At 43.0% G+C, this 14,806-nt stretch overlaps 1 protein-coding gene across 4 annotated transcripts in view; it reads right to left on the bottom strand.

Moving 5' to 3' along the window:
* Positions 1–14,806, bottom strand: part of CHRM3 (cholinergic receptor muscarinic 3) — a 481,613-nt gene that overhangs the window by 239,020 nt on the left and 227,787 nt on the right. For 2 of the 4 annotated variants that reach the window (XM_079107804.1, XM_079107805.1), the window contains one exon: positions 11,014–11,115. The gene's annotated coding sequence lies outside the window, so the exon portion shown is untranslated. Of the gene's footprint in view, positions 1–5,369; positions 6,128–10,631; positions 11,116–14,806 lie in introns of those variants that run through there. The other 2 variants (XR_013758419.1, XR_013758420.1) reach the window with 2 other exon arrangements.

Genomic DNA, 14,806 nt, shown 5'->3' with positions numbered 1-14,806 from the left:
ATGATTTGTACCAATTCCTTCTGACCCTGTGGAACTCTGTGAGCCCCGGGAGAAAGCAAGGCAGAGAAGGATCTTGCATTCATTATGTGACTTTGGATCTTAAGATAATGTTGCCTTCTTTGCAGTCATAGTTTTTAGGTTCATATTAACCTTGTTCGTCAAGAGCAAAACAAATTTGAGAGACTCGCTCATGGATGAGCGAGTGTGGAGTAGAACAGGATACCAGACTTCTAGGTTCACACCCTGTCACTGTGACTTGTACAAAACATGGTATCTTTCAACCCTGACTGACTCATCCAGCAACTTCCAGGACTCAACAAATCCCAGTCCCAACGAGACTCCGAATTTTCCAGATGATACTGTCCCTCACGAGAATCACTGAGAGTTTTCTACATTCAATTATAAATTCCATAGCAAATCACTGTCTTTAGTCAGTTCTTTGATGGACAGGGATTACTCCTTTCAGTCTTTTGTTTTTTGCATTCATTCATTCACAAAGAACATTGACTAAGCAGCTATTACAATCCATATGAATGCAAAAAGCTTTAAATGTTGATGATGTTTTGAGGGAAACCATGGCTGGGAAGTCCACGTCCTTGAGTGATCTTCCAGACAGCCCTGTCCCTAACTCAGCTCTTCCATGGCTGACAGCCTGGGGTACTGACGGTAGGCACTGGATCACTTAGTCTTCAACTGCAAACTAATCTTCAGTTACATTTTGTATACCAAAATCATCTCTAAGTAGGAGTTAAATTTCTGGTGTTGATTTTTTGGTCCTTAATTTTCTTAAACCCCATAGACACTGAACAGTCTGACACCTGCACACCATACAAACAACATAAATCTCACCGCATGACAATGCGACTCTCTCAGGTATGAATTATTGCTTTGTGAGACCCGTTTCCTGAAATCTGACTTTCCGTCATTCATAGATTGGTCAGAGGTAACCCATCTCTTATTCACAGTAGAAAAATAACTCCATCAGGTGTAAAGGCTGAAGGAAAATCTAGAAATTCATCACTAATCGCATGTCACCAAAGCACTGACCAAGTCCCATCGAAAGGCATTCTTCACTTCCGTCCACCAGGGAGGACCTGGGGCTCTAATGGGAACGGGTGGGAATGAGGTCTAGCTGGAGCCTCTCTCACCACCCTCCCCTTGTCCAACTACCCAGAGTCCTCCTGCCTGACCTGAATAGAGATAATTATAAGAAAAGCTTTCTCCAACTTCTAAGGCCCCCCCCCCCCAATTAAACCAATTCAAGACTAATGCGATCATGATAGTTATGATAATTGAGGAGCAAACTCTTCCCTGTATGTTCGGCTGCTATAACAAAAGGCTCCAGAGCAGCTTAAACAATACACATTTATTTCTCACAGCTTTGGAGATTGGGAAGTTCAAGGCCAAGGTTTGGGTCAATCAGTTCCTTGGAAGGGGCTTTCCTACTACCTGGCAGAAAGCCACCTTCTCATTAAGACCTGTCCTCATGGGGACAAAGAGATCTCTTTCTCTTATAAGGCCACCAATCCTATTGGATTAGGGGCCCACCCTAAGGACCTCATGCAGCCTTCATTATCTCCTGAAAATCCTCCACCCGGACACAGGCAAATCGGGGGGAATAGGGCGGCAACATAGGAATCTTGGGTGTTTCATAATTCAGTCCATAACACTCTGAAAAGACAAAACTATTAGAATCTTGTGACCACAAAGGAGATTGAACTGGGTAGACATAGTTTTGTAGGGGGCCAAAGGCCCGTTCTGCAAAGCGGTGTCAAGGAAGAACGCACAGGTGTGCCTTACACAGTGTGACGACATAAACATCGTAAGTGCCCTGACTTCTTACCCCTCAATGCACTTAGATGTGTGATCGTGGGTTGCACGAATAAAATTCATGGAACCTGTTGGAGAAGATTCAAGAGTCAACCTGAAGTCAGGATGCACCAGAGCCAAATCAAACATGAAAATTCTATATTGGCCAACGCGGTGAACAATTAAATGTCGCATTCTCTCTGATTCTCTCTCCTGTTCTTTCCCAAGTTCCACCTTCAAGAACTCTTTCCTTCCTCTAACATCACACCCTCCAGCCTGTGGCTGCCGTCTGCCTTGTCTCTTGCAGAAAGAGCACCCAGGATGAGCCTCTTCTCTCAAGTAGCTGTTCACCAGCTCTGAAGATTCGTGAGTTTCCTCTTGGCAAAGTGCCTCTCACTCATGACTTTTCCTGCCTTTTGTCCCATTTCTCATCTTTGTGATTATCCCACAAAATCTGCAAAGGCCCACTTTTTTCTGAGTTACAGAACCAATATACTTATTAGGGTCTCATCAGCATTGAGCTCAGCACAAGGCTCACCTGCTGGTCCCTGCACTCTACTTCGACGATAGCTGACAAAAATTCAAAACCACAAGACCCTGCAATTCCTTCCTTAACCTCAGCTGTTAGTTCTTAGTCAAGCAGAGTTTCTTTTTCAGCATTGGAACTAACCATAGACCTTTGATTATTTTTATATGTAAGTCTTCTCTAGCTAGATTTTAAGTTCCCAAGTGTTGATTCTCAGACATTAGCTCTCTTAAACTCCATGCACACTCTGCCCCAGAGAAAAGCCTCATCCTGCGAATGCAAAATTCTCAGGAAGATGAACAGTATCATCGTCACTGACAGGGTCAAGTGCTTCTAAAGACAGATGCCCAAATGTGTCTCATTGCCGGATTGATTCCAACCTCTGAATACTTATCTGGAAGACAAGACTGTTTTGCTCAAGATGCCCCAAACTGAAATGACCTTTCAGATTCAACAGAAAGAACCTGGAGCAGATTCCAGGAAAGGTGTCCAGAGGGAACTGACATAAAACACTGGTGACATTCGGCTTTATTAATTCATTTCGAGATCACTGGATTCCCTGGGGTCTCTTGCCTCAGGAGCCTTGTCAAAACTCTGAAATAAGTATTCTTTGATTTCCTGGCTTCACAATCGATCTTTCCAGACACTTGGTCATTAGGGGAAGTCCTCAAATGATGTGCCTTAGGAGGCTGTATGCCTCAAGCTAATGTGGACATCCTACTTCAAATCAAATATGGAGAGAAGCACTTCATCTACTGTTTATACACACATCCAAATGAGGAGACGGCATCAGGACTGAAAGGAAAAAGTTAAAGCCACATAAAACACTTAGAATTCATTTAAAATGATGATTGGCTATTTTCTCCCTAGGAACAATATTTAAAATGTAAAATGGATGCATTACTGTATGACGAGATCCCTGGGTACACATGAGGGACACAGCATACTGTCCTTCTCATCTGTCTTCAGATAATGACTTCATAGTTACTTTCTTGAACTGACATTTTCTTTAAATGAAATGAAATGCAGGGAATTTATTATCTATGCCTTTTGGCTAGATGATAAGGAGCTTGTGGCCTCTGACCTTTAAATATTCTTTCTTCCTTTCTCTAAGAATCAGGAGAATGTCCTAAAGCAACACACTGAGGTAAAATTCTTCAAGCAAACCCAGAGGCATATCCATCACGTATTTAAAAGTGACTCTCAGAACCAAACCCTTGGAAGTTCCTCATTCACTTACCAGTGCGTCTTCCTGCAAGTGTGATGGGGTAAATTTAAAAGGAGAGCCAAGTGCTTCCAGGAAATCGCAAGCCAGCCCTTCCAGGTCCACACTGCCCAGCTCCCTCTCTATGACCTTGGAGGACTTGCTACCTGAGTGGGACCACCTTCTGGCTTCTCCAGCCTCAGAGTGAATCCCTGCAGCAGCACCAAGCCCCAGCCACCAGCTCTTGAGGAGCCAGACAAGCTGTTCCCAGGGACACTAGGTCATGCTAGAGACCACTGCCTGACCAAGTGCTTCTGCTTTCTGCTGCCCTCAGCTGGGGTCCACATCAGCACGCTCAACCTCAGGTGCTCTGCAGTTTCTCCTTAACCCTCTGAATCCCTGTCTCCCTGCCAGTGCGAGTATATGTCTAAGTGTTGTTACAAAGAGATGAACCAGGTATAAACATAGGTTTAAAATTTTTCAGCCATGGTATGTCACACAAATATTTTGAACTTTCAGGAGGACCAACACAAACATCTGTATAAACAGCTCTTTACAATGAAGATTTTTCCCCAAGGCATAGAGAAAATCACTTATTGGGAATTTCCATAAAGGGCTAATTTTTAAGAAATATACTCCTGTGTTTAAGTGATTCGCTTTTTGAGAAAGTACTTCTGCATGAAACATGCTTAATTTATGATAAGAGTCTTTTGTGGTATTTTGCCTAGCTTGGATCAATTCAGGAATTGTAAGACTTACAGCCCTCAAAACTTGCTTTTGTATTAAATCATAGAAACAAAAAGGAATGCGAACCATTGGATTCTGGGTGGTATGGCAGGAAGAAAATGTACTGGCTTTGAAGAAAATGAGGACTCCACCCCAGAACTCCATGTCTCTCTCTGAGAGTTAGGTGACCCTTTGAGTTTGTTCTAGGACCTTCTAAGCTTAGAGGCATGGGCAGCCCCCAGGGTCTGATCTCTTCTCACTTTGCACGCATGTTCTGGGCAAGCTCATCATTTCCCAGGCTTTGAACTGACATGTGGTAAGACGGAATATTCCAAAATCTTTCCTAATCAGGCAACTCCAGATATCCTTGCCTTGGACACTCTGCATATCTACATGTGACTCTCTTTCCTTTCTCTGCCCCCACTGAAGTACAACCCCTATAAAGGCTCCGACTTTTGTGCTTTATTTGCTGCCATAACTTCAGGGCCTAAAAGGAGGTTTGGCACAGGACAGGCAGAAGTCAATAAACATCTCAGAGTCGGGGCCTCTCGGAAAAAGGAAGAGAATTCTTTGAAGACACAGTGCAACACTGATGAAATAAAGGAAATTCCTCCTTCAAACAGTCTTGCTATATTTGGGGCACATTTTTATGTCTACTACTGTGAAGCATCATCAAAAATCTGATTCATAAGCCCTGGTATTTACAATTCTTTTCCCTCTTATTAAAAAATTCTAATGAGAGACATTTATATTTTTATCCCTATTTTTTACCCTTTTATGCAGATGTTTACATAGCCTAAACCCTAAGGTAAATCTTTCTCTGCACAAAGGAAGTACTCAAAGCAAAGGCAACAACATTAATGTTTTTTTACTCTGCATTCCTCCTGCACCTTAAATCTGTGATGTATCAGTATACAATTCTTGATTGAAAAAAAAAAAAACTGAGAAAACTCTCATTCTGTATTTTCAACCAGATAATTAGTAACATTCAAGTAAATCACATTTTCACTCTGTTATCTAACTGTTATAAACACTACCATGGAAAGAATTGGAGAAATATATATATATATATAAATTTTTTTTAACAAATACAGTAGTATCTTCTCATTAGTATCTTCAGATTCTTGTATTTGAATCCTTGACTAGCAGTCTTGAACTGTAGCTTAATCAATGGTGAATTTATCATATTACTGCAACCAAACGGATCTGTTCTTTCATTCTAAAATCAAAACCAAGAGAATAGGCGATACTGCAGTACCAGGTTCACCATCCTAAAAATACAAAGTGGCATAAGAATTTAAGAAACACCTGAATTGTGAAGAGTTATTCTGCTCTTTGAATATATTTTTTAACCCCTCCAGTATTTCACAAAAGCACCTCCATCAATACTTTGTTACCTGAATTTAGTTATCTACCATGTACAAAGTAAGACAGAAAAAACACCAAGTCTCTGAGACATTAAAAATTTTTATATTATTACAATAGGAAAGCCTTAAGAAAAGGATTAAAAGTTTAAAATATTGAGAAAACAGAGTCCACTGGGTTATAAATGAGAAAAATAAAAGAAAAAGCTAAGGAGAAGGTTAAAAATAACTATAGGATTTTAGACTAAATGTATAAAAGGAGAATATAATTAGAGTTTAGAATAAAAACTAATTCAAAGACCTATATTCTCTCCACAATGTTGCTGGCAAATATGATTTTTAGAAACTTTAAGGTGTCTGTATTAAAAGCCAACTTTCAATGTCTACCTTAAAATCACCACTCTTTGACTCTTACCTTGCTAGCATGGAACAAACGCTCTGAATCCTTCTCCTCACTGGGTCCTCTCAATAGTCCCTAAGAGGGCCCTGCTGTCCTCACTGGCAGGAAGGGCAAACAGAAGATGAGTCAAGAGACAGGGACTCGCAACTAGCACTTTTTTTTTTTTTTTTTTTTTTGGGTGCTGGGGATTGAACCCAGGGCCTTGTGCTTGCAAGGCGAGCACTCTACCAACTGAGCTACATCCCCAGCCCCACATTTTAATCTAGATGTGAACCAGGCTGCTGGGGCAAAGCTCATGCTGTCACCACAGAGCTGCTGACCTACTGTACTTCAGACCACGGACACGTGGACATGCAGTAATGCCCATCTCAGAGGGAGATGGACATGGGCACAAAGCGACGGACACCTTATGTTTACTCAACTTGAATAGCCTTAGCATTCGAATATAAGTGTCATATTAATGATGGTTTAAATAAAGTTAAAGAATTGAGTATTCCATTTTTGCTGAGAATCAGCTTGGTAAAATACTTTTGGGAAAAGAGAAACAAAGCAATGCTTTTCAGTTAATGGGATATGTAGATAGAGATGTGTATGACTTGACGGGCCAAGAGCAGAAGCTATTTGATAGTTTGCAAGTTCTCCTGCTTCTGTATCAGACTAGTGTTGATAGGATGCTACAGAACTTTATCTCTTCTAGCAAACTTGTTAGAGATAAGAGGCCTCGATCAGGATCCTTTAGATTAGAATATATCCTTAAAATGCCAGAAACAAAAAAAACGAAGATCTTAAAAAAAAAGAAAATACTGGGGAAGGAGAAACACGAAGCAGGCAGCCATTCCTTAGTAACATCAAGATGAGCTGCTCACAAACATATCAGGTTTTTTGCCCTTTGACTCCATCCAAGTCCTTTAAAAGTGATGCCTAGCTCTTTGCTCTAGCTCTAATCTGACGAATGACCATTTTCATTGCTCATTGCTTCATGTGTCCATCTCATTGGTTAAGTCTGTTCCTAGCTTGGCTGTAATTTCATTCACTTGTGTTTAAAATAAAAATGCATCTGAATTATCCATGTACTCATTCCACAAGTATTTATCAAAGTCTAAAATGGGGCAAGTGTGGAGGAGACTGGGAGAGTTCATTGTTTTTCTTCTAAAATAATCACTCTCAAGAGTTATTATAAGGTGCCCCCAAAATGACAGGGATAAGAAAAAGTTTGATATGACAGTATCTACTGACACACGTATATTTTTGAGTCATTTGATGTATCGACATAAAGTAATACAAACCTTCACCATCAACTCTACACTACCCAGTGTCCATCTTGTGCCAGCACTGTAATAAAAAGAAAGTACACTTCCATTTTACATTATTTTAATAAATCCTAACCCATTGTGCTTCAGTTTTAGCCAACCTCTCTGATTAAAGGGAATTAATAGCAAAAGAAAAAAGTAGAAAATGCAAGGTGAAGTACATTCAACCCAAGATACCATTCAGATACCATTAATTTCCCTCCTGCTAGCAGTTCTGTGTGGTGGCACTATGATGGATTTTACAGAGATTTTAATCTTCCTTTATTTTGAACCCAGACACTCAGGGATACAAGGCATTTGGGGGAAAAATGGCTTTACATTATTTGAAAAGCTTCGCCCGCGCTAATATGTAGCTCTAGAATGTAAGGGGCATCCATCGCCGACTGATTCCTTTCAGAGAAATTTCTAAAATGGCATGAAAAGAATCTGTGACCTCATTACAGCTCTGTTCACCACAGAGAGGAACAGTACACAAGGCCAGTCTGTCTTGGTCCCCAAAGGGAACACAAAGACATCGCATGAATAAGCAGGGCTCCATAATATGTCTCCAGGGATGTTCAGTGTGTTTGTGTGTCTCTGTATTTTAGTCTCCGTTTCTATCCTAAAATAAATATTCAGGGGAAAACTTAAAAGAACAACTGTTTTCTTAAACTCAAGATAGCCCTGCACAGTCCTATTATTTGGGCAAGTTAGGTCCCCAAATGCACTTCAGCTTCACCAATGAAAACAGCCCGGGTAAAGAAGCAGCGGTGCCTGGTCTTAACTCAGTACCGGCTCACTGACTAGCACACCTTGGTTGGTCTCCATTATGTTGTCATATGAACAATTTTATTTCTGTCTAAACACAGGGTCGTGAACTTTTTTTTAATAGTATAAACCGTGAAACAGTGATGGTTTTAAATTGAAGGCAAAAGTCGTGCCCAGGATGAAGTCAAAGTTGACTGTCCGGCTCCAGCAGTGCTGTCATGGACCTAGATTCCCACTCAGCTTAGGTATGGTTTGCATTTATTGGTTCCTTTCTAAATCCTAATGGTGACATCACTATGCCTCCCAGGATGACTTTTCTGATGACACCCCCATCACCGCCCTTCCCACGGGAATGCGCTGGATACCATGCTAAGTGGGAAGGACGAGGAGACCGCAGTGGCTGCAGCAATGCCTACGTGGTTCCTCGGGAAAAGTTTGTGTCTGCTGCAGTTCAAGTGGCTGTCAGGATTTACATTATCCCTTGTGAAAAGTACAGTCATCTATGCGTCTGAGCAGCGGAGGACACCTCCCATTCTGTGACTGCCAGAAAATCCACCAAGATCAACCTATTTTGCTGAGTGAATCTTACAAGTCCAAAGGAGGGACATTTAATAAACTTTGGAGGCTGTGACATGAAGCGAGTCTTTTACAATAGCATCACTGTCAAACCATAATATCCCTTTGCTCGTGATGGTCAAGTGAGATCGGGATACAGATTGGGTGGCAATCTGTACAACCGTCAGATAGGGCAGCAGGCCAGAGAGGGGAGCGGAGTGAAAGGCCTTGGGAGCTTCACTTGCTGCTTTTACACCCTGTCCTCTATTTGCTCCTAAAACTTAATGCCGCAGTGACTCTGCCCTTGGGGCAAAGCCTGAACTCAGGTTCTTTGCTCAATGTATAAGTGATCATCATCATTATTACTACTCTTATTAGCAGGAATTGGCTGATGCTTTTCTGTAAAAACAGTCACTCTGGCTGCTGGGCCTCAAATGGACTAACCAGGGACAAGAAAGGACATGGGAAGGAGAACGAGAGACTCTTGAGGAAGACTGCACAAGAAGGAGGTGGCGAGTGTGGCTTGGACCAGGGTGATGACCACTGATGCAGAAAAAGACTGCAGCAGGGGCCTCACGTCACCCTCATTTGAGGAACTTCAAAAATTCTGCAGCCCAAGCCTCCGTGTCAGAAGCATTGATTTAATTTTCTGGCGGGAATTCCAAGCGCGTATCTATCTGTTCACGGTGCACGATGAGCCCTCAGGCTCAAGGTGGGCTGTGGAGAACTGGTGGGTGGATGCAGAGAGAGGACGGAGAGGGACATGTTCTGCAGGACAGTAGGACTCCTGGCTTGAGCAGCAGCTCAACTGCACAGCCACTGACAGAGAAAGAGAGGACGGGGAACCCGGATCTCCTGGGCCTTTTTAAAAACAAAATCCCATATATCAATTCTGTGTAGCCCAAAATAAGCACAAAGTAAACAAACTAAGATATATCTCACAAGTAGGCGACTGGTTGAAACTTCTGCCTTAAATCATGGAGGTAAAATTCTGACATTTTGGATGGAATGTAGGAAAATTCTTTGGAGATCCTTTGAAACACAGCCATTAATTACTTGATACCTCACTAAGAATAAAGGTGATCAGGTATGTTTGGGGCATGCATTTTGAGGTTGGTTTATTTCCTCTCCTCCCAACCTCCCTCCCTTCCTCTCTTCCTTCATCCCTTCCCCCCCCTTCTTTCATTTTTTTTTTTAGAATGAAATAATAACAATCTTTCTAAGAATGCACAAAAATTTTCCCAAGGTCCTTGTTAAGTGGTGGCGTCTTAATCCTCAAGCTGGTGTTACTTCCCAAACTTAATTTTTAGAAGACTGTTTTTTTTTTCTTTTGTCATCGTTTGTTTCATTTTTCCAAAATTAGAATGGGCAGGGGAGTCGTCATAGAGTTTTTCCTTTGAAAATACAACATATAGAGATATGGCACATTTCTAAATTTATATTAGCATTCAGTTATGCTGTATTTCTGATAATATTTAACAAGCTGAATACAAGCAAGCAATGAATTTTGTGAGAAAGTATCCCCATACCTCCCCATTATGTAATAGGCATAGTGAGGTGTGTGTGTGTGTGTGTGTGTGTGTGTGTGTGTGTGTGTGTGTGTTTGTCTATCCATCTCTCTCACAGAGGCAATCCAAGAAATCGGAATGCAATTGACTCAGGAGCAACAAGTTTCATACATGTATATATATGTAAACATATACCTACATACACAGATGTATTTGAGATCAATTTCAGTATATTTCTTTCAAAAGGATTCACTGAAGAATAATATTGTCCAATACTAAATGCTGTTGTTTTGGGTCATATTTGTGTCATAATACACCAATGGGAAAACTAGCAAAAAGTCTTAGGGATCAAGGAATCATTCATTAATTCACGTGCATAGTTTTTTAGCCTCTAAGGTGCTACTCGGTTTCCTTTAACTTGAACTAGGTTTTTGTATTTTTTTGTTTGTTTGTTTGTTTGTTTGTTTGTTTCTGAGCAGGGAGAAGCTATCTATCTGTCAGGATTTTAAACTACAGATTCTGTGCTCATAAACATACCAGGTGACAGTCCCGTTTCACACATTTGATTTCCATAGTGCAGATAAATGTTATTATTTTCAGAACCACGTAGGCATAGAATTGCTCTTTCTCAGAACTGATGTACGCTTGAGTTTCTCACGTGACCAAGAACACAGAGGGGTCTTTGGGAGTCACTATGTCAAGACGCGAACACTCCTAGGCGGGGAAGACGCGGGTCATCTCTGACATAAGCCTCTTCAGCACAGATTCCAGCCGGGTAATCGACGAGGCCAACGCACACCCTCCACTCAAACCTGTGCGCTCACAGAGCCGGTGACAGCGTGCATGCGCAGAAGGTTTACGTACCTATTTCAGGTGGGATCGTCAAACAATCCAGTGTGTCAAGGGCTGTGCTGTTGGTTGAACTTTTCTTGGAGAGAGAAACCAGGTGCCATGCCACCACAAAAACTGAAAAACAAATAAGGAAGGGGTGAATAGGTCTGAACCAGATGAGAGAGCAAGGAGGACACTAAGCTGGAGATGGATTTTAATCCACATGATCAATTTCCTAGGTGGGGCTGCGTCCCAGCCTTTCCCAATGGACCTCATCGAGAAAGTCTTTCATTCTCAGTGTACGTTACTGTCCTGCTGCCTGAGAGCTCCGCAGCGGTTAACCAGGAAATGAAGCGCTCTGAACCCTGAATCTTGACAGACAAACCTCTTGGGTCTTCATGCTGGGCCACATGTGCTCAGTTTGAAACTTGCAATAACTGCAAGTATTTTATCAGCTTCCCACCCTAACATGTACACACAATGCTCATATATCGACATCACATGTACAAAGAAGTTAAGATCTGCATGTTTCTCTTCCAAAATGCACTTGGGAATGTCATTGCTATTGTAATGTCATTGCTATGACAGGACTTTTGTCCTATTGGGAGGCAGGTCCTTCAATGGGTGATCAGGTAATGATGTCATGAGGGCTCTTCACAATGCTGAAATAAAAGGGTGAGTTTGTGCCCCTCCTCCCACTTTCCCTCTCTCACCCTCAGGCCTTCTTCCTTGTGATCATACAGCTGGCTGTCTTCTGCCATGTGATGAAGAAGCAGGAAGGTCCTCAGCAGGCACTGATGGCCTGTCTTGGACTTTCCAGCCTCCAGATCTGTGAGCTAATAAATTTCTGCCCATCAAGTTGTTCAGTCTGCAGCATTTTTGTTATAGCAGCACAAAACAGACTAAGACAGAGCTAACTGTGAGGTGAGTTTCTCTCCTAAGTTTTATAGCAAGTAACTTAAGAACCACTCACCTTACTAATTTAGTTTATTTCAAGGCAACCAGTATTTGACTTATCATTCATTCAATAGTCACTGAGCATAGAACACAAAGGACTTGGTCTGTCCTCAAAAAGACCTAGTCTAGTCAAGCAGGACATAGGTGATCGCAGGTCAGGTGTGGAGCACTAAGTAATGGCCTGTCCAAGGTACAGAGAGGGGAAGGCATTGACGCCACAGAGTAGAGAGTCTTGAAGCCGAGTGTGGAACGTGGGGTAGGAGAGACGGGTGGGGAGGGAGGAGAAGGAAACTAGGCAGCATGCTGGAGTGCAGGAAGCTGCGAGGAGGTGGGCAGGTTCTGAGAGCTGCCTTAGCGCACCTCAGAATGAGGACCAGAAACCCAATGTAAGAACCTGCAATGGCAGGACTTTAGTCTACAGTTAAATGGCTGCAGATCAGCCTCAGAACACAAACGGAGCACACGCCCAAGGAATTTACAGAGTTTGAAACTTTGTGAAATGCTGTGCACACATTGCCTCACTCTGGCCCCACAGTCTTGGTGAGGCGGGATGGCGACACCTTACCTCCACCATGTGTCAGGGGAAGCCAGGTCAAGCCCAGGGCCACAGGGCAATGTGTACCCACCAGGGCTAGAGCTCAAGGCAGCCCTCCTCTGCCACAGGAGGCCATGGTGCCTTGGTTCCTGGAGAAGGGCATTCAGCACCATGAAGAATGTGCTGTGGCCATTACAGCCACGGTCCTCCTCCATGCAGCAAGTGCCTGCTGTGAGTCACAGGGCGGGCTCAGGCATGGTGGAGCTGCTTCCTCCACCCGCTTCCTTCCATGAACGCAAGTGAGATGCTCAGTAGGTCTGCCTGTTTTCACCCTGTGAGTTTCAGTGATGGCCATGTGGAAGACATGGCTGGCCACTGTGGACTGTCCATTTCCACAGTGGGAAGGCTGGTCATTGTGTGGGAACCCAGAACGTCGAATCCCTTGCAGATTTCACTGTCCCAGAGGAGCCCCTTGCTGACGCCGGGTCTCCCACTCTGAACTCCTGGGCCCCTCAGTAGCTTTACTGATGTCACTTGGGCTTGATGCAGGTAAGAAGGAGCCGGTCTTTGTTGCTCAGATGGCAAAGGAGGCTGGTGCTCACTTGCAACACGTAGGATGGGGAGTGTGTGGCCCAGTCACAGGCATGCAAGGCAGAAGTGAAGAAGCCTTGTCTATGACACAGGCAGAGGCTTACTTATGTAAGAAAAATAAAACACCTGAAGGTCCCCCCAGGATTCCCCAGAGAATGAGAGGCACAGCTCCAAAGCTGGAAAGATCACAGGGAGGGCTCTTCTTCCCCTTCCCTCTTTCCTTTTGAACTCCAGAAGCATAACTGCCTAGATGATTCTTTCTCCATCCAGTTTCTCATCATGAAGGTGAGAGACTAGAAAATCTTTAGGTGGACCCCAAATTGCTCTGCCTCGTGAAAGAAGATAGAAGTTTAGATTTTCAATGCTTTTCCAATCGAGAAACCTCATGACCGTGAGAGGCTGTCTGTTACCTTATAACATATTAAGTATTATTTTGGCTTTAAAGAAGAGAGATTGCTTAAAGAGGAAGTTCCTGCAACAAATCCCCTGGAGATGGAAACCAACTTCCAGGTGACAATGAGCAATAAAGCCTAGAAAACAGACCCCTACCCAAGACCAAGTCCAAATGGCAGCACATCTGATGTTCGCCTTCCAGCAATCATCTTGTCCTACAGTCGCTTCCCAGACTGTCCTTGTCACCCCAGGAAGCAAGCTGATTGCTCTTGGGCAGGATTTAATAGATAGAAGATTGAGCTGAAGTATTATCTGAAACCAAAGAAGCTGACAAATAAACCAAAATGTTTCAAGAAACAGCTTTCAGGGGAAATCTTTTGATGAGGCATTTAAAAGAGAAATTGGACCGGTCACAGTACTCTAATGTAAGTAGTTTCTGGAAAATGTTTGCTTCTAACTCATGGTGAACGCATGAGTAAATTCTTGGGGTCAACAGATCTTACCTCAGTGACCTGCGGTCTAACTGTGCACTTGCTTCCCAGAGACCAGGTCTCTAGAGTAGTCCAGCATTGGTCCTTCTGAATGTCAGTTTGGCAATGAGAAAGAGGGGGAGCAGAAATCTTCGTAGGAAAAGAACTTGAATGGACGATTCATCAAGAAATCTGGAGTGGGAGGGCTAGTAGGTGCCAGCAGAGAAGCCAAGACCCAGCACAGGGACAGTGAGGACTTCCTGTGTGCCCACTGACACCCAGCTGGACTCCCAAGTTCACCACAACGTGAAATAACTTCACATCTTGGTACATTATTTTTGCTAGCAACCTCTCCATTCCCTGGGATAAAACTTCAAGTGGGGGATTTTGGTGGCGCCCTTCAGACTGCTTGGCGTCCTCTCCTTCACTGACACACTCATTTGACAGAATTCCCCAAACTCCACGAGGAGCGTTTCTACCTTCTCTTGGTGTGGTTTCTCTTCGCAGCAGAGAGGGAGCCCAGCTGTACCCAGCTGAAGAGTCTCCTTCCTTCCAGTCTGACTTGAGCCTTCCAGGTTTGGCTCTCAATAAACAAACCAAAAAAACCTAGACAGATTTTTTTTTTTTCCAAAACCTAACATGCAACCACTGTCTGACTCAGCTATATCACTCCTTGGTATTTATCCTAAAGAAGTAAAGTCAGCAGACAACAGTGGTCCATGCACACCCAGGTTTATAGCAGCACAATTCACAAGAGTCCAACTAATCTTCTGTCAAGGGGTGAAGAGACAATGAATATGTGGTACACATACACCATAGAGTTTTATTCAGCCATAAAGAAAAATTAAATTATGTTATTTGTAATAAATGGATGAAACTT

This window comes from Sciurus vulgaris (genome assembly GCF_902686455.1).
Source record: "Sciurus vulgaris genome assembly, chromosome: 12".
NCBI lineage: Eukaryota > Metazoa > Chordata > Mammalia > Rodentia > Sciuridae > Sciurus > Sciurus vulgaris.
Note: the sequence above shows the minus strand (reverse complement) of the source record. Positions and strands in the feature narration are given on the sequence as shown.